At 41.7% G+C, this 19,398-nt stretch overlaps 1 long non-coding RNA gene across 1 annotated transcript; it reads right to left on the reverse strand.

The window, feature by feature from the left end:
- Window positions 1-7,630: 7,630 nt before the first annotated feature.
- On the reverse strand, window positions 7,631-19,004 carry LOC131199285 (uncharacterized). The gene is made up of 3 exons (XR_009155316.1): window positions 11,536-19,004; window positions 9,428-9,969; window positions 7,631-8,749 (listed from the first exon to the last, which is right to left on the reverse strand). It is a non-coding gene; the product is annotated as an uncharacterized LOC131199285 (long non-coding RNA).
- Between the last annotated feature and the right edge of the window lie 394 nt (window positions 19,005-19,398).

A 19,398-nucleotide genomic window follows, 5' to 3' on the forward strand; every position in this document is an offset into this window, starting at 1 on the left:
GTCGTTCCCGACGCTAGGGGGTGGTGCTCATCTCCGTTTCAAAGCCGAAGAGCCAGCGCTGTCCGAAGACGTCTCCGTGGTCATGTGGCCGGCATGACTAGCCCCTTGAGCCACCGCGTCCCCCTCATTATTAATAAAATCCTAATAAATCTAAGAAAACTAAGAAAAGAGGAAGCAGTGGACAGAGGCTCTAATAATATTAATTCTGAAATGTAAAACAATTATGCAACTTGCTAGGGGGAAATGGTTACCTAAATCCACCTTTCAAGTTCCATGTATCTGAGCAGTAATGATGTAGATGACTAGGCTGAGCCTAATGGAGGAGTCAAATGCATCATAAGTCATTCATGAGTTCATGCACGCCCACAAGAGATCTAAGTCCGGCCCACTTTGAATGCCTTTTTATTCCTGCTCACTTCCCGTGACTGTTAGTAGGTCAGATTCTTGTAGAGTGCTTAAGCTTGCAATAAATCTTCATACTCATTTGAACTGCCTGAATCCCCAGATTTCCCTGGCACCTGACAATCAATATGTGCACCTTTTGTTTACCTAGAGGGAAAGAAATAGTGTTGGAAAAAGTATTTCCTTAAAAAAAAAAACTTGCTGTTAGGTATACCCTTAGGTTAAATGAATCACAACAGCAGGTACATTCTGGAAACAAATATAAACTATGACTAGCCATGATGATAAATTCAGCAAAGTAACCAAGATAGGACATCTGCAGCATAAGGGAGCTGGAAATGGAGTAAGGGTTGTTCAAGGAAAAGGCACACACTGGGGCAACTAAACCAAGAACACACCATATATGGAGAGAATTTAAGCGCTGTGGTGGCGCAGTGCTTAGACTGCAGTACTGCAGGCTACTTCTTCTGACTGGCAGCTGCCAGCAGTTCAGCAGTTTGATTCTCACCAGCTCAAGCCTTCCATCCTTCTGAAGTCAGTAAAATGAGGAGCCAGAATGTTGGGGGCAATATGCTGACTCTGTAAACTGCCTAATTTAAAACAATTGCTACCAACCTGCCTTCCATTGAGAACCTATATACTGCATGAGTCAAAAAGAGGGTTGTAAAAATATTTACAGACCCCTCACATCCTGGACATAAGCTGTTTTAACTCCTACCCTCAGAATGACACTACAGAGCACTACACACCAGAACAACTAGACACAAGAACAGTTTTTTCCCGAACGCCATCACTCTGCTAGACAAATAATTCCCTCAACACTGTCAAACTAGTTACTAAATCTGCACCACTATTAATCTTCTCATCGTTCCCGTCACCCATCTCCTCCCACTTATGACTGTATGACTGTATGTAACCTTGTTGCCGGTATCCTTACAATTTGTATTGACTGTTTCTCTATGACTATCATTGTGTTGTATCTTATGATTCTTGACAAATGTATCTTTTCTTTTATGTACTCCAAGAGTGTATGCACCAAGACAAATTCCTTGCGTGTTCAATCACACTTGGCCAATAAAGTATTCTATTCTATTCTATTCTATTCTATTCTATTCTATTCTATTCTATTCTATTCTATTCCATTCCATTCTATTCTATCCTATCCTATTCTTAGAGAGGGCTGTAAAGCACTGTGAAATGGAATATAAGTCTAAGTGCTATTGATATCTGTTGGGATCAGGGAATCCCAACCAGCAATCTAGGAATGTAAGTCAGAAAAGTTTATTGGAAACTTGGGAAAAAATTTGGGTTAGAAATGTTAAATTCACACAGGCACAGAATCTGAGGGAAAATTTTTATAAAATGTTTTATAGATGGCACTTAGATCCTAAGAAATTATCGTGTATGTACCCAGATATGCAAGCAAAATGTTGGAGATGTAATTGTGATGATGCTACATATTTTCATATTTGGTGGACTTGTAAGGATATAAAGGCCTTTTGGATAAAAATTTGGTGGATTTTACAAAATGTTTTGAAAAAGAAGATAAAGTTCCTGCCGCAATTTTTTTTGTTGGGAATTATTACGGACTGTACAGTAATTGAGACTAAATTGATTTTAAATCTAATAACAGCAGCAAGATTACTAATAGGACAATACTGGAAGAAAAAAGAAGTACCTACAATAGAAGAATGGATATTGAAAGTTGCCAATTTGGCTGAGATGGCGAAGATATCAGCCTTTTTGAAAGACAATACGCAAGAAAGATACTTAAAGGAATGGAAAAAATGGATTGACTATATTCAAAGTAGATATCAGACTAAGAGTTATCAGACTGTTTTTGAATGATTATGATGTATTATTTTTGATTGTTTTCGGGGGAAGTTAGGAATTGATGATTGTAGGGGTATAATTAAGTTGGGACGAAATTTTTTTAGCATATGTTTGTTTTATTTTTAACTATACCTTGTGCTCGTTCCGGGAAGTCGGGGGGGAGGGGGGTTGTTAAGGGAGGGGGGAGGGGAGGTGGGGGAAAGGGGGAAAAAATTTCTGTAAAACTTTTTGAATAAAAAAAACATTAAAAAAAAAGAAAAAAAATAGAAAGGTGCCCGCTGTCACTGTTGGCCAACACCAAGCTATCACTGTTGGTCTTACCTCATTCCCTAATGTTATGGGTTTTTGAACAATCCACAAAGCTTGCTCTCTGCCTAAAGAGACTCACTTCACTTCAGTCTAGCCAAAGTGTCCTTTGCTTGGCTGGAATTCTTGGTCCTGAGCTTTGAAAGGTTGACTATTTGTACAGTAGCCAAAGCTTAATTGCTTTACAGCAATTTGTAGTGAATGCCCCACCCTGATACCAATGATTAGTTTTCTCACTCATGACATAACCTTCCTTGGGTAACGTTCTGAAAGTTCTGCCAAATCTATTCTAAGAGGGCATATATATTCATGAATATTTCTCATGCCCCCACGTGGGTCATCAGGAAAGCCCCCAATGGCAGAGTCCTTTTAGTAGGCCACTTCCTTTGTGCACCAGAAATATGTGGACTGAAACCAGGGCTTTTCATGCCTTGGAAAGGCGTACTTGGAAGGATTGCTGAAGTAGTGATTGGGTTGATGAGATTTGTCAAAATGATACAATGTTCTCTCCGAAAGCAGCATAATTACCAAAGTTGAGGTGGGAAAGACTTGCAGGAACCAACTTGTACTGGTCTCTCTGGATGAGGAACGTTTCCAGTTCTCATGCTTATGTCACCGATTCTTATCTCTCAGTGAGTAAACACCACTATTTTGTACTTCTCCAAATATTTAGGATTCCGTCTTACAGCCACAGGAGTGAGACCAACTTCAGAACCTGATCTCAACAGGATCATACAGTTGTGGACCCACCAAGGCATAAATAAACAAAGCTCAAAGTCTACTGAGCAGTAGTGCTAGCTACCCTGATGTATGACAGTGAGACGTGGACTGTAATACAGGAGGCACGCTAGGCAATTGAACCACTTCCACATGACCTGACTCCATAGAATTCTGAGGATCCAGTGGCAGGACAAGGTGCCAGACACAGAAGTCCTCTCCAGAGCAGGCCTGCCATCAGCTCACACCCTGCTGATGAAAGCCCAGACACGTTGGGTGAGCCATGCTGCAAGGATGCCAGACCAGAGCATCCTCAAACATGTCCTCCATGGTGAGCTGTCTCAAGGAAAGCAATCGCACAGGGGACAAAGGAAGAGATAAAAACACACGCTGAAAGCCTCTCTTAAGTCCCTAGATATCGACATTACCTCCTGGGAAACACTGGCAGAAGATAGATCAACGCTGATTCCCTAAGGCTGCCAGACATCTGAGGACAGCAGAACAACCATAGCACAAGAGAAGCGAGCACTCTGCAAAGCCAGAGCTGCGAATGATGCAACAATGGTGCTCACACATCTCTGTTGTGGTCCGCCAGCAGCCTGTGGAGCTGGCAGCGGAGTCGGAAACTGAGGAGGCTGGGGAGGACAATGGGTCAATCCTGGAGTCAGGGGAAGGCCTGGACGAGGACTCTGTATCGGAGGCAGAGATGGGGCCAGAGCCATCTGGGAGTGAGGTGCAGACTCCAGAGCCTCCAGAGGTGGACAGCAGAGAGGCAGGGGAACAGGAGGAGCCTATTCCTAGTGTGCACATGCGAAGAGCTGCCAGAAGGCAAGAGCAGCTAAAGCAAAAAGGATGACTCGGGAGTAAGGCCAGGAGATGATTGGCCCCTTCCATAAGGCTTAAAAGAGCAGCAACAGCTCTTGGGTTCTTTGTAGGAAAGCAACATTGCTACAATTGTTTCTTGTTGATGTCTCCTGTTTCTGAAGTTTGTGGGGTTCTTGCCAAGAAAAGCCTTTGGCAGGGTGCCAAAGAAGACAAAGGTTTGTGATAAGGCCGAAGGACTTTTTCTGAAGGATTTGTTTTGGATTTAATTTGGACTAAGCTGAGAATGAAGTAATTCTCAACTGTTCTAAGAAAATATGTTTGTTTAGGACTGATTGTGTCTGGTAATAGCTACTTGGGCCTGGCTCACAACAACTTCTGCCCGACATGTGGCAGAATATTTCCTGCCCATATCTGCCTTACCAGCCACCTGCGGATACATCGTGGATAGCCCACAACCTGTTAGATGTCAAGGTCCTCTTTTAACATGATGGACGAACATCATCAAATAAGCACCACATTTAAGAGACAAAGCCAATAAGATAACTTCATATCATTAATGGGAACCCTTTAATTAAATAACCATAGCAATAGCAGTAACAGTAACTGAAGCTAACTTGCTAAAAATATTTATTTTTTAAAAAAAGGAATATAATCAACACATAGTTTTTTTAAAGATAAAGTATGGCATTTATGGGGACACAGTGGCTTAGTGGATAAGATGCTGATCTTGTCGATCAAAAGGTTAGCAGTTCAAAGGTTCGAATCCCAAGTGCCGCATAACGGGGTGAGCTCCCATTACTTGTCCCAGGTTCTGCCAACCTAGCAGTTCGAAAGAATGTAAAAAATGCAAGTAGAAAAATAGGGACCACCTTTGGTGGGAAGGGAACAGCATTCCGTGCACCTTTGGCATTGAGTCGTGCCGGCCACATGACCACGGAGACGTCTTCGGACAGCGCTGGCTCTTCGGCTTTGAAACAGAAATGAGCAGCCCTTCCCTAGAGTCGGGAACGACAAGCACATATGTGTGAGGGGAACCTTTACCTTTTTATGGCATTTAAATAATCCACCAAAATCATTTGACCCAAAAGAGCATTACTTCTCTTTTTCCTTTCTATGCTCATCAAAGTCCAAAATTTTTCAAGATCTGCTCTTTGGTGGGAGTAATGTTGGAACATAGAAAATTGTGAATTGTTTTCAGAAGTTTTATTGCAGCCTACTTAAAAGGGGAGTATAATAAACATGTGGCACAAAGTAGTCAAATATCTAACTACTTTTGAAGTTTTTATAACTTTAGAAGGTTAACTTTCTGCTAATTGAGTAACTTTTCTGAAGCTATAAATGTCTAATATGTAAAGAAAACTGGATAACCTGACTATATGATTATCCAGAAATCAGTTACTGTACATAAATCACTACTGCGGTATCGTCAAAAACTTTTAAAGTACATTTAATGCTTCCATTAAGATTGGAAAATTAGTGGGTACTCTAATCTCCTCTCCAGACTGAGAATTAAATTTAGTTTGGATAGAAGTGGGGAAAGCTTCAAATGCTCACAATATTCCTTCCTTTTCAAGTAAACATTCTACCATCATACGAGTTCAAAAGAAAATCTTACGTAATCCATGATATATATGCATGGAATTTTCCAGAATCATCTGCTCCATCACATTGATCACTTCACAATCGCAACTCTTGAACTTCCATGGACTAGGATATGGATGTTTCTATTCACACTCTATAAAGAAGCATCTTCACTAAGCCATTAATCTGTGAACTATCACATGAAGAAAGAACGGGAACATCTCAAGCACCACAAAGTATTTTTTGGTGTAAATTTTAAGGCATTTTAGCAACCATTACTTCATGAAAGAAGTTAGAAAAAAATTAAGGCAGGAGAGGAGAGAAGAAGGGGAGAAGGAGAAGGAGAAGGAGAAGGAGAAGGAGAAGGAGAAGGAGAAGGAGGAGTGGGAGGAGGAGGAAGGAGAGGCAGAGGTAAAGGAGGTGAATTAAAATATTGGTTCTGAACCTTCTCACATTCCCATATTTTTTTTTTATTTTTTTTTTGTTTACATTTATACCCCGCCCTTCTCCGAAGACTCAGGGCGGCTTACAGTGTATAAGGCAATAGTCTCATTCTATTTGTATATTTTTACAAAGTCAACTTATTGCCCCCCCAACAATCTGGGTCCTCATTTTACCTACCTTATAAAGGATGGAAGGCTGAGTCAACCTTGGGCCGGGCTCGAACCTGCAGTAATTGCAGGCTACTGTGTTCTTAATAACAGGCTTTTACCAGCGTGAGCTAAACCGGCTCACGCTGGTTTATTTTCTTCCATCTCTTCTGTTTATCTTCTGGTTTGTCACCTTGCAAGCCTGCAAAGGCCACATGTAAACATTTCAAAGATGTCAATTAATAAGTATAACCATTGTACGTCAGCCTTCTTTTTTCCAAGAAGTTTCCCATCTTATCCTTACAACAATTTAACATGGAATAAAGTTAGCTGAGGTAAATCGAATGACGCAAGAAGCAATTTTCCTGTCTTCAAAAAAGAAGAAGAAGAAGGAAGCATCAGAGCCTTGCCAACCATTTTTTGCCCGAAGCATCTGAAAGAAGAACCAGGCTAGGAAGCTTCTCTTTGTGTTTTCCTACGTTTACCTACGGTCTTAAAATGAAAGGGCTAGAGACCCGAGAGGAACACAATTCTTGGGCTGCCTGAAGAAGCCAGATTGGAATTGGGAATAGCTGTTTGACCTTCTGAGAGGAACACACACACGCACACAATGTTTGCATACATCAAAGACTCAGGAATGAAAACGAAGCAAAGGATGTTGCAAGAGAACTTGGTTTGCAGGCTGGATTGTGAATACTATGACTCATTTGTAGACATCCATGTGGGGAAGAGGAAGGGAAAGTTCATTCATTGAGCTGGTTTCGAAAAGGGCAAACATGTTAGCTGCCTTATCATTTCCTAGTTTGTCTACTCTTGTTAGATAATGGCCTGAACCGATAAGAAAGGTGTGATAAATGAGAATTATATGTGAATGGCCAGAGCCTGATAAAAACTAGCTCCTTACCTTGAAACAATCAAGTGGTCCTCATCACCCCAGGACAGAAACAGGTTCAAGAGGCCTTAAATTCTTAATTGTCCAACGCCCCACCCTTCATTCAACTTAGTGAGATTCCAGGAAATAATTTTGGCATCCCATTGTGCCATTCAAAGGGCCCACCTAACTTGCCCTTATATGTCCTGTCCTGCTTTTCAGGGATTAGCAATGTTGGTTAGATGTTATCATTGCTGTGGTAGTGATTGATTATGAACATGTGTATTAAAACAGTAGAGTAGACTGGACTGGAGTGGAGTGGAGTGGAGTGGAATGGAATAGAATAGAATAGAATAGAATAGAATAGAATAGAATAGAATAGAATAGAATAGAATAGAATAGAATTCTTTATTGGCCAAGTGTGATTGGGCACACAAGGAATTTGTCTTCCGTGCATAAGCTCGGAAAGCTTATGCACAGCTTACATAAAAGCTGTAAGTGATAAATCATGATCATAGTCATCATAAAAATACATTCATCATAAATCATAAGATAAAACACTTAATGATAGCCATTTAGTCACTTAGTGATAGGAAGGAAGGAAGGAAGGAAGGAAGGAAGAAGGAAGGAAGGAAGGAAGGGGATTTCACAGCAAAGTATCATGCAACTGGAATCAGGCACGATCCAATTTGCACCCAACTGGTCCTGGCAAAGCTAAAGGAAGGTGCCTCCCCTCCATCTTAAGAGGACCATCTTATCCATGGGGTAGAATGTGGTTCTGTGGACATAACAATGCACTCCGCCCATCCCTCAAATCCTTTCTCCTGATCGCATCCGACCCCAGTGCAGAAAATAGGATCCCATTTGATCATTTCCAAGAGCACACAGTATTTCAGATGAGGCCCCTTCTCATTCATTCTCACATCTTAGATCTGCTTTAGACATTTCTTCGAGAAGAAGACATCAAACTGGCCAGGCTCTTTTCAAACTAGGAAACACTTTGAAAGTTGTGTTTGAGCTGCCAGCCCGACGATTAAACCTACATAGCCACCAAGATTTTCAAAAAGTCACAAATGTTGGATTGATGGTGAGTAAAACACTTCATCTTGAATTTCCCCCTTGAGTTCACAAAGTTTTAACTTTGATACCACTCTGGGCAGAATGAGGGCGATAAAAAAAGACACCCCCCCAATCCTAAAATTAAACTGCAATCCTAGCCATATTCCCAAACTAGAAGCTCCTTTGAGGCTGACGAGCCTCTCTTAGGAGTAAACCTGCAACAAATTGATCTACAGGAGTCATAATATTTGTACAGGTTTTTATTATCATAGACTTTATTAAAGAATGTTGTTACAAAACAGTCCATCTCATAACATAAAATGATCCCTATAAAAACACCGAATAAATAATGTGTTTGTGTCTTGAATTCTTCATTCTGTGACTTGCTGCTCTTTTCATCCTTTCCAAAATATCAGGCACAAAGCATATTCTAGGAACACGCCTGAAAAGTAACCAAGAGCTGGAATAAGTTGCTTTGAACTCCTGGTATGCTTTTAGTTGAGTGAAGGATCCTTTGAACATTTCCTTCTTCTCCTCTGCAGCCTCCAAAGACAAATTGTGTCACCTTTTGGGCAAATGTGAAGACAGAGACTATGTGGGACAGGAACAGTGTTTACAGCACATTCTGACGTATCTCATTTGCCAGCAAATCGGGGATTAATATTCATCATTCTTTTTTCTCTTGTCCTTCAACCTTCATTCCCCCTACTTGAATCAGTGTAAAATAAAGTTAAAGGTTTCCCCTGGTGTCTTTAACCGCTGAGCTACTGAGTACCCCTCCGTGTAGAATAGGGGATCCATATTCATTTTTTCCATTTTTTTTCATCCTCTTGCTCTCTTCTTTGTCATTTATGGGCAAGAGTGCAGAGAATGGGCCACAGCCAACTCGCCACGGCCAACTCGCCACAGCCAACTTGCAGCGGCCGAACTCAACACGGCCAACTCACCGCAGGACAACTCATTGCAGGACCATTTAACAATTCTATTTAATTATTTAAAATAAATAAAAATGATTTTAATGTTTGCCTTTCACATTTCATTCTGTCCCTCCTTTTGCCTCCTTTCTTTAAGGATTCTATCCCCCCATATCTTTGATATTAGTGCAACTCTTGTCCTGCAGCGAGTTGGCCATGGCAAGTTGGTCATGGCAAGCTGGCTGAGGCGAATTTTCATAGACCCAGAGTGCAATAATAAACTTTGAAGAAAAATGAGGGGTTGTTTATTGATCATGCTACAAACCTACCTCCACTGTTCACTAGCCAAAGTTAGCTCAAGAAAAAGATGAGTCTGAACCCAGCCAGGTTATTGCAAGCTGGCTTGTTATGGAGAACGTCAATCGTCTTCAGTTTTCAGCCAAATGAAGGAGAAGAGCTGGGCGGGTTGACGCCGAAGACTCTCACGAGGCTGAAGAAACCGCTTTCTGCTCTTTCTAGCAGAGAAGCTCTTCTGGAAAAAACCATTTCTGGTGCAGCATTTGGCCAGACTAGAAATTAGTCAGGCACAATGCAAATCTTTTTTTTCTTTTTTTCTTTTTTTTTTTTTTGCGTATTTACTTCAAAAGTGTAATCGTACCAATGGGAAAACCTTCAAGCCAGTGGCATGCATAGCAAATCGATTTCACTCTGGGTTCTCCCAGGATGGTTTTACCTGTTTTGCTCCTGCTTGCAAACCACCACCAGATTTCCCAGACCGACTCAACAGCCTTAGACATGTTTTGCCATGTTCAGGCTCTTTCATGTACAACCCTCTTGGTACAACTTGGCCTGGCTTCAAACCACCTACACGCTAAAGGGATGAAAAGATCGAATTAGGGGAAAATTTCCAACTATTTATCCTCAAGAAGGAAGGGGGGGGAAAATGACAAGCGAATACCAAGCGTTGAGCTTCACCCAACTCTTTTGTGCCTGTCAACCGACTAAAAGGCTTAGCAACTTTGCCACAGAATGCAAGGTTTTCCCTCTCCAGTTGTGTTCAAGTCTAATGTCTTCTCTTGGATGTTATCATTATTTCCTCCTGCTGGGATCATAGCATCTGAGCTACCAAGCTGATCGATGGCATGAAATGTCAAGCAAAACTGTAACCGGACCACCCCAATGAAGCTATCGAAGTGCTGTCCCGGTGCCTGGAAGCCGTACGGGTCTGGATGGGGAGAAACAGACTCAAGCTCAATCCCTCCAAGACAGAGTGGCTGTGGATGCCGGCACCCCGGTACAGTCAGCTGCACCCGCAGCTGACTGTTGGGGGCGAGTTAGTGGCCCCAAAGGAGGTGGTTCGCAACTTGGGCGTCCTCTTGGATGGACGGCTGTCCTTTGATGAACATCTGGCGGCCGTCTCCAGGAGGGCTTTTTACCAAGTTCGCTTGGTCCGCCAGTTGCGTCCCTTCCTTGACCGGGATGCCTTATGCACAGTTACTCACGCTCTGGTCACGTCTCGGTTGGATTATTGCAATGCTCTCTACATGGGGCTGCCCTTGAGGTGCACCCGGAGGCTACAGTTAGTCCAGAATGCGGCTGCGCTGAGTAGTAACGGGAGCCGCCGTGGCTCTATGTAACATCACTGCTCCGCAGTCTGCACTGGCTTCCTGTGGTCTTTCGGGTGCGCTTCAAGATTTTGGTTACCACCTTTAAAGCGCTCCATGGCTTAGGACCCGGGTACTTACGAGACCGCCTGCTGTTACCTTATGCCTCCCACCGACTGGTACGCTTTCACAGAGAAGGTCTCCTCAGGGTGCCGTCCGCCAAACAATGTCGGCTGGCGGCCCCCAGGAGTAGGGCCTTCTCTGTGGGAGCAGCGATGCTCTGGAATGAACTTCCCCCTGGCCTACGCCAAGTGCCTGATCTTCGGACCTTTCGCCGTGAGCTAAAAACATACTTATTTATTCAAGCTGGACTGGCATAATGGTTTTTTAACATTTTAATTGGGTTTTATTGTTGTGGGGTTTTAAATTTTTAAAAATTTTAAAATTTAAAATTTAAATTTTTAAACATTGACCTTTTTGTAATATGTTTTATTTTAAATTTTGATTTTAATTGTATATATATTGTGTTTTATTTAGGCTGTACACCGCCCTGAGTCCTTCGGGAGAAGGGCGGTATAAAAATTTGATAAATAAATAAACAAATAAATAATAAATAATGTATTTGAATTTTAGGAGGGAAATTTGGGCGGGAAAATGCACGTTGCTGATTGGCTGATGCCTTAGCCAAAATACTATTTAAAGAGGGGTTTTTGCCTGTTGGCCTTTGCTGGGATCACAATAAACTACCGAGCCGTTGTCACTTGTATCGACTCCTGCCTCATCATTGCCCGAACATAACAAAAACCATGGTAGATGGCAATCGTTTCACTCACCTGCATGAATATACATAGCTATCTTGTGGTCCTGACCATGCAATCACTCTGAATATTTATTACTGGATGAAAAGAGACTGAAGCAATATAACCCTCCGGGATCGAGCAGAATTTTTCAGAGGCGGACTGAGATCCATTATCTGAAATGATAATAGATTAGAGTCTCTGCGTTGCGAAACGTTTGCTTAAAGCCTTGATAACTTTTGCGCATGCATTTAGCATCTCTTTTCCCATCTTCAGTATTATCTGTTATTTACTCATACTGTGTAATGATTCAGTCAAATTTTTATAGTGTACCGACTGAGCCAACTGCATATATTAACCTACTCTGCAATCTCTTCAAATAAAGAACCGCTTCAGAGCCAATTCTGTCATCACCTCTTATGAATTTGCATTCCTTTTTATTTTATTTTTTTAGGGGGAAAAAAATCTACTCAAGGCATTTTTATCTAAATCTAAAATTATCACCTGCGTTACTTACTTCTACAGATATTTTTACCCTGTGTCTTATTTTATTATTTATGGGGTGTTTTTTTAAAAAAAATATATTAAAAACTTTGATCTTTATGCCAATCATGATAAAGGCAGAATTTTTAATGAATATGTGGAACGAGATAGGTAGTTTAACAGCCAGTTTGTCTAGTTTGGGTATGTGTTTTTGTGTTTTTAAATGGGCGTTGGCATTTATTTTTTTACTTGTGTAAGATCTAGCTCATAATACTGTATCTGTTTCAATAGTTTAATCACTAGCAAGCTTTAAAATAGCACTGGTACCTTACAGCTACGCATCAGAACTAACCAAAGCATAGAGAATTCTGTATGTTCAATAATTTATTCAAAGCTCAGATGCATTTATTAAAACATAGAGTCAGTCTATTGAAAAAAATAAGGAATTCCTTTCTGATCAGACCACTTAATCCTGCATTTTGCTAAAAGAAGAGAGTATTTGTAGCTCAGGGTTGAACTGGAGGGTCCTTGGTGTTCTCTGAGCTTGGTTGTTTTCTTGCATTACGAAACAACGTTGCATCATCAGTACATTTTGCTGTTGCTTCTGCTAAGATCCAGTCTGGTGACTCAGGAATCTCATAACCAATCTTTGATAGCAATGGTGTACCAGAGCTCTTAAATTGGGGGCTTCCTTTGCAACAAGTTGCAGACCTCTCCCAATGGAGGTTCAAATAAGGCATGCTAACAAAGCATCTGTCTCATATTGATTGAGATCACTTGTCCAACTTGTTCTGGATTGTCTCTTCCGCCTTCATCAATTTGGGGCCTCAGACTCTGGAAAGAGTGTGAGGAAGAGCAACAAAGATGATTAGGGGACTGGAGGCTCAAACATATGAAGAAGGATTGCAGGAATTGGTTATGGTTAGTCTGGTAAAAAGAAAGACCAGGGGTGACATGATAGCAGGAGGGGGCACGTATTCTCCAAAGAACCTGAAGGCAGGATGAGAAGCAATGGATGGAAACCAATCAAGGGGAGAATTAATCTAGAACTAAGGAGAAAGTTCCCGACAGTTAGAAATATTAATCAGTGGAACAACTTACTTCCAGAAGTTTTGGGTGCTGTATCACTGGGGGAAGAAGAGATTGGACAATCATGTGTCTGAAATGTTATAGGGCAGTGTTGGCAAACCTATGGCATGCGTGCCATATTGGTGGGCACATGAGCTCAGCTCCAGCGTGCATGTGTACACTGGCCAGCTAATTTTCAGACCTTCTGGGCCCACCAGAAGTAGGGAAACAGGCTGTTTCCTGCCTCCGGAGGCCCTCGGGGTAGGGATGAGGAAGAGCCGTTTTTCTCTCTCACCAGGCTTCAGAGCCTCTCTAGGAATCTGGGAAGGGTGAAAATGGGCTCCCCCCCCGTATTTGGCCTCCAGAGGGCCTCCGAGGGTGGGGTGGGGAAGGCCGTTTTCCCCCTCCCCAGACTCCTAGAAAGGCTCTGGAGCCTGGTGAGAGAGAAAAACGGGCCTACCGGGCCATTGCGTGCCAGGAATGGAGGGAGTAGGGGGGGGTCACATGCGCATGCGCAGGGGTGGGACGCATAGAATTATGGGTGTGGGCACGCATGCGCACAACACCACCACCACCAGCTCCTGGCGCGCAATGACAAAAAAATTAGCCATCACTGGTATAGGGTTTCCTGCTTGAGTGAGCAGTTGGACTAGAAGTCCTCCAGAGTCCCTTCCAACTCTGTTATTCTGCTACTAAGATCTATTAGATGGGGAAAGACATGTGGGAGAACAGCCTGGAACAGTCTCTAGCTCTACTGCCTGTTGATCAAGGGTCTTTCTACCCCCTAGAGTAGATGAGGTCTTCGTTGCTTGATCCTACCTTCACAGACTACACTTTGCTGCCAGTGAGTAAAAAAAATTTAAGAATTGTCACACATCTGGCAATGTTCCTACACTGCCTGATTTTTTTTTCCTACCCCATAACTCTTCACAAACTAGCGATGGGCAGGGTGCCACTGAAAATATAGAGTGACTCACCCAGACTTAGTCCCATCAACACTGGCTGAACACTGTTTATATTCAAGCACTATTTAACAGTAACAAAATGCGTGGATGTGTTCCTTATTAGTACATTGACTAAAGCAGGGGTCTCTAACCTTGGCAACTTTAAGACTTGCGGACTTCAAGTCCCAGAGTTGAAGTCCGCAAGTCTTAAAGTTGCCAAGGTTGGAGACCCCTGGACTACAGCATTGTTCGGTCAACAGTATATTTCACTTTTGGTCTGGTTCAGGAGCACCTGCTCTCCACTAGCAAATCCATAGAGGCAATGGTCAGAGAAGTGACATCCTCATCCTGTCCCTTTAGAAGCATGCAGCTGGAAAGATGTGAGACCTGGTTTATTATTATTATTATTATTATTATTGTTGTTGTTGTTGTTGTTGTTATTATTATTATTATTATTTTTACAAGCTGTTGTAAGATATTTTATAAGCCAACCTACACCTACTCTAGGGAGGAAAAGCCCTTTTGTCTACTTCATTCTGATAGTTCCTTAAAATACAAGACAACACAGTATCAACAGTAGAAACCTTCAAATTTCTAGGTCCTACCATATCACAAGATCTAAATTGGACAGCTAACATCAAAAATGTCATCAAAAAAGCACAACAAAGAATGTTCTTTCTGCGCCAACTCAGAAAGCTCAAACTGCCCAAGGAGCTGCTGATCCAGTTCTATAGAGGAATTATTGAGTCTGTCATTTGCACCTCTATAACTGTCTGGTTTGGTTCTGCAACCCAGCAAGACAGACCCAGACTTCAGAGGACAATTAGAACTGCAGAAAAAACAATGGCTACCAACCTGCCTTCTATTGAGGAACTGTATACTGCACGAGTCAAAAAGAGGGCTGTGAAAATATTTACAGGCCCCTCACATCCTGGACATAAACTGTTTCAACTCCTACCCTCAAAACGACACAACAGAGCACTGCACACCAGAACAACTAGACATAAGAATAGTTTCTTCCCGAATGCCATCACCCTTCTAAACAAATAATTCCAACACTTTCATTACTAAGTCTGCACTACTATTAATCTTCTCATCGTTCCCATCACCCATCTCCTTCCACTTATGACTGCATGACTGTAACTTTGTTGTTTGTATCCTTACGATTTATATTGATATTGATTGTTTCCTGTTTGCTTATTTGTAGCCTATGAGTATCATTAAGTCTTGTATCATAAAGTGTTAAATTTGTACCCTATGACTATCATTAAGTGTTGTAAGTGTTGTACCTTGATGAAGATATCCTTTCTTTTATGTACGCTGAGAGCTTATGCACCAAGACAAATTCCTTGTGTGTCCAATCACACCTGGCCAATAAAAAAATTCTATTCTATTCTATTCTATTCTATTCTAGTTCTAGTTCTTAAAAAAAAATATCCAGATCATAATTTGATTCAGAGTATATCCTTATCACTGGATGCTCATTATTACGCTGAATCAGCTTGGCTTCCCTTTTATCAATTTCTGGCATAATTTATACGTTCATTAGATGCATCTCTGTCCCACCGCTTCACAGGTTTAAGAGGTTATTATAATGCTCCTTCCTCTAATTTTATCTACATAAAATTAATGCTGGAAGAGAGGTTGGGACAGAAGATCCACAGGAGTCCAAATCACCCAGTGAGGTCCCATGAGTGGGTAGGTGGATTTTGTTTTTGGGTTTGTTTGTTTTTTTGTTTGTTTGTTTGTTTTTGCAATATATTGGGGAAAGATTTGAACTGTTTTCATTTTTCCAAATAGCTGGGAACTGCCACCATCCCTGGTAAACTCCACTCAACTGCTACCATGCCAAGAGAGAGTTGTACTACCATAAAGCAAGTTGATACAGGTATAAAGGAGAGGAGGTACTTCCAGCACCCTCATTTGATCTCCTTTTATGACTAAAAACAAACAAAAACAGGATGAAAGAAGCATTAAGGCCCTTAGTAACAGTACACAAAAATAGATTTCCTGTGGCACAGTTTCAACTGGTAAGTCATGAGATATACTCCTAAGGCTCAATCAGACCTGAACCCCCAGAAAAGTCTCTTTTGGTGAGATTCAGGCCAAGCATTGATTAGCGTTGGTCATAACTCTGTAAAACAGTTTTGGGAAGCATCTTGGAAAGCAGGAACTGGGTATGTCTAGTTTGATGAAAAGAAGGACTAGGGGAGACACGATAGCAGTCTTCCAATATCTCAGGGGTTTCCACAAAGAAGAGGGAGTCAAGCTATTCTGCAAAGCACCTGAGGGCAGGACAAGAAGCAATGGGTGGAAACTAATCAAGGAAAGAAGCAACTTAGAACTAAGGAGAAATTTCCTGACAGTTAGAACAATTAATCAGTAGAACAACTTGCCTCCAGGAGTTGTGAATGCTCCAACACTGGAAGTTTTTAAGATGTTGGATAACCATTTGTCTGAAGTGGTGTAGGGTTTCCTGCCTAAGCAGGGATTAGATTGGACTAGAAGACCTCCAAGGTCCCTTCCAACTCTGTTATTCTATTCTATCTTATTTCCACCTCAAGACAGAAGCTCCTGCTCAAGAGGAAATCCCACCAAATTGCTTTCAACCAGATGAGCGTTATTCGTGCTTGGGGCTTTAGCAGTACTTCGTGAATCCATCATATCTCCTCCTTAAAAAAAAGTATCCAGTGGAAATCCTTTTGGCTCTTTAATGGCATCCTGTCTCATTGTCTGGTTCATTATTTACTGGTTCTGCTACTAACATAATAGCAAAAGTTCTGTGCGAGTTCATCAATTCCATATCATGATTGTTCAAAACAAATGATCCATCTTTGTCTTTGTACTGTGAACTTAGAACCACTGTCAAAATGGAGGGGTCCTTGGGGCTCTCTGAGTTTGGTTTCTGAGTTTCTTGCAGATGTTTCATTACCCAAACTAGGTAACATCATCAGTGCATCATCAGAACTGGCACTGATGATGTTACCTAGTTTGGGTAATGAAACATCTGCAAGAAAACAACCAAAATCAGAGAGTACCAGGGACATCTTATTTCAAACCTGAGCTACAAATATTCTCCTTTACTGTCAATTTTTTTTCTAACCATGGGTCTTCTGTCTTAGGTAGGAAGGTCTACCCTAGGAGGAAAAAAAACCCAACCCACCCGATTGGCCATGTACAATTCACAGGTCCTCCTCTTTGCTCTGAAGTTACCGTATTTTTCAGAGTATAAGATGCACCTTAGTTTTGGGGGAGGAAATAGGAAAAAGAAAATTCTGCCTACCAGGTATTCATCTGGCTAGCGTCCTTAGTCTGGTCAGTATCACCACATTAGTTCGCTGGTTTTGAGCACATGCTTGTACACCCACTAGCTATGCTCGCGTATGCCAGATTGGGGATAAAAAGCAGCTTCTAAAGCACAGCTGATCATCGGAGAGAGAAGCAATGAGAAAAGCAGGCGGAGTGCAGAAGATTGCTTCAATCACTGTTGCCTCGTTAGGGCTGAAAAAAAGCTTCAAAACCACAGCTGATCGTCAGAGAGAGAAGCAATGAGAAAAACAGGCGAAGTGCGGAAGATCACTTCACTTGCTAGTGCCTCATTAGAACTAAAAAAAAAGCTTTGAAAGTACAACTGATTGTCGGAGGGAGCTCCAGTGAAATTTGGAAGGGGTATGAGAAGGCAGCAGCCTTTCTGGGTAGCCATTTTGGGCACCGCACATCACATTTGAAGCCTCCAAATGAGTTGCATTTTCAGGCGGTGATCGGCGGCAATGTGTTTTGGTGATCTCCGCAGCCTTGAAGGACTCTCAAACGGACCATTTGGTGGCTGAAAACATGACACACAGAGCCCAAAAACACAAGCTGCTGTCAGTAGCAATCACTGCAGGCAGGAAGAGGACGCACAGAGGCCGAAGGGTGGAAGCTAGCAGGTGGGCGGGGCTACATTCGGAGTATAAGACGCCCCCAAATTTTTAGCCTCTTTTAGGGGAGGAAGTGTGTCTCATACTCCGAAAAATATGGTATATCTCCTTCACTAAGGAATACCAGCTCATGATTGGCCTCATTCTCCAGCTCTTTCATATCACCCTTTCTTCAAGCCTCCTATCCAGAGGCCTCCATTTTAATCATGGTATTCTTTCTTCCTTGGAAGAATACCTGAAGTCCTTTAAATTTGGCTTCTTCTTATTTTAACATCACACCTTCATTAGAAACCTTGTATGCTGCAAGAGGCAATAGATGTCAAATCCTACACTATGGTATAACAAGAGTCATCCTGGCAGTGCACTCATGGGTTCCAACATACGATGTACTCTGCCCAAAAGGGACTAAATATTAAGACTTCAAGACAGCCATGGACAGTCACATCTCCCTCCGTAGTTTCTTCTCATATGTCTCCTTCATTATAGTTTATCCATTGACGTTAACAGGCCAATAATCCAATGTGTGCAGAGAATATTAGAAATAGTAAGAATAACTCTTGCCTGCTGCTTCAGTGAGTTTGCTTGGAATAAAAACCTTGTTCCTTCCAATCCCTGCAAATCCTGAAATATATAGGGGGAGGGGTCCTACATGTGTGGGGCTTGAGACAATTATCCCTTCCCCCCTTTTCAAAAGACACCGATTGAATAAATACCAATTCTATAGGCATCCCCTTTGACTTCTGGCTTCATATGAGAGCATATTCCGTGGCCCTGCAGACTCTGAACAAATTTGCATGGAAAGACATTAAAATAAAAGCCCTTAATTGCTCATCAAAAGGATCATTCTCCATCTTCTTCAAAAGGTAAAAACCGGTGACAAGGCCGTCATCTCTGAAACACCATGATCAGCAGCTCTGAAATGAAGAGCAGAATTTTGCTGAAATACCTGTTCAAGGAGAAACGAGTCTGTCACCCCTATTATCTGTTCATAGAACATTTATGATGAATTAAAGTTTTAATAGCCCATAAACAACCAGCTTTGTGATTAAAAGAAAGGCAAACTAGAACACCACCCTCATCTAAGTTACAATGCAACTAGAATAATAATAATAATAATAATAATAATAATAATAATAATAATAATAATAATAATAATAATAAGAAGAAGAAAAGAAGAAGAAGAAGAAAAGAAGAAGAATAATAATAATAATAATAATAATAATAATAATAATAATAAAGTCACCAGATATCAAGATTTGAGAATCGAATTGCAGAGACTCTGGCATAAACCAGTGCAGGTGGTTCCAGTGGTACTCGGCACACTGGGAGCTGTGCCTAAAGACCTAGGCAAGCACTTAAAAGCAATTGGCGCTGACAAGATCACCATTGGTCAGCTGCAGAAGGCCACCTTACTGGGATCTGCTCACATAATTCGCCGATACATCACGCAGTCCTAAACACTTGGGAAGTGTTCGACTAGTGAT

This window comes from Ahaetulla prasina, chromosome 5, assembly GCF_028640845.1.
Source record: "Ahaetulla prasina isolate Xishuangbanna chromosome 5, ASM2864084v1, whole genome shotgun sequence".
In the NCBI taxonomy this organism is placed as follows: Eukaryota; Metazoa; Chordata; class Lepidosauria; order Squamata; family Colubridae; genus Ahaetulla; species Ahaetulla prasina.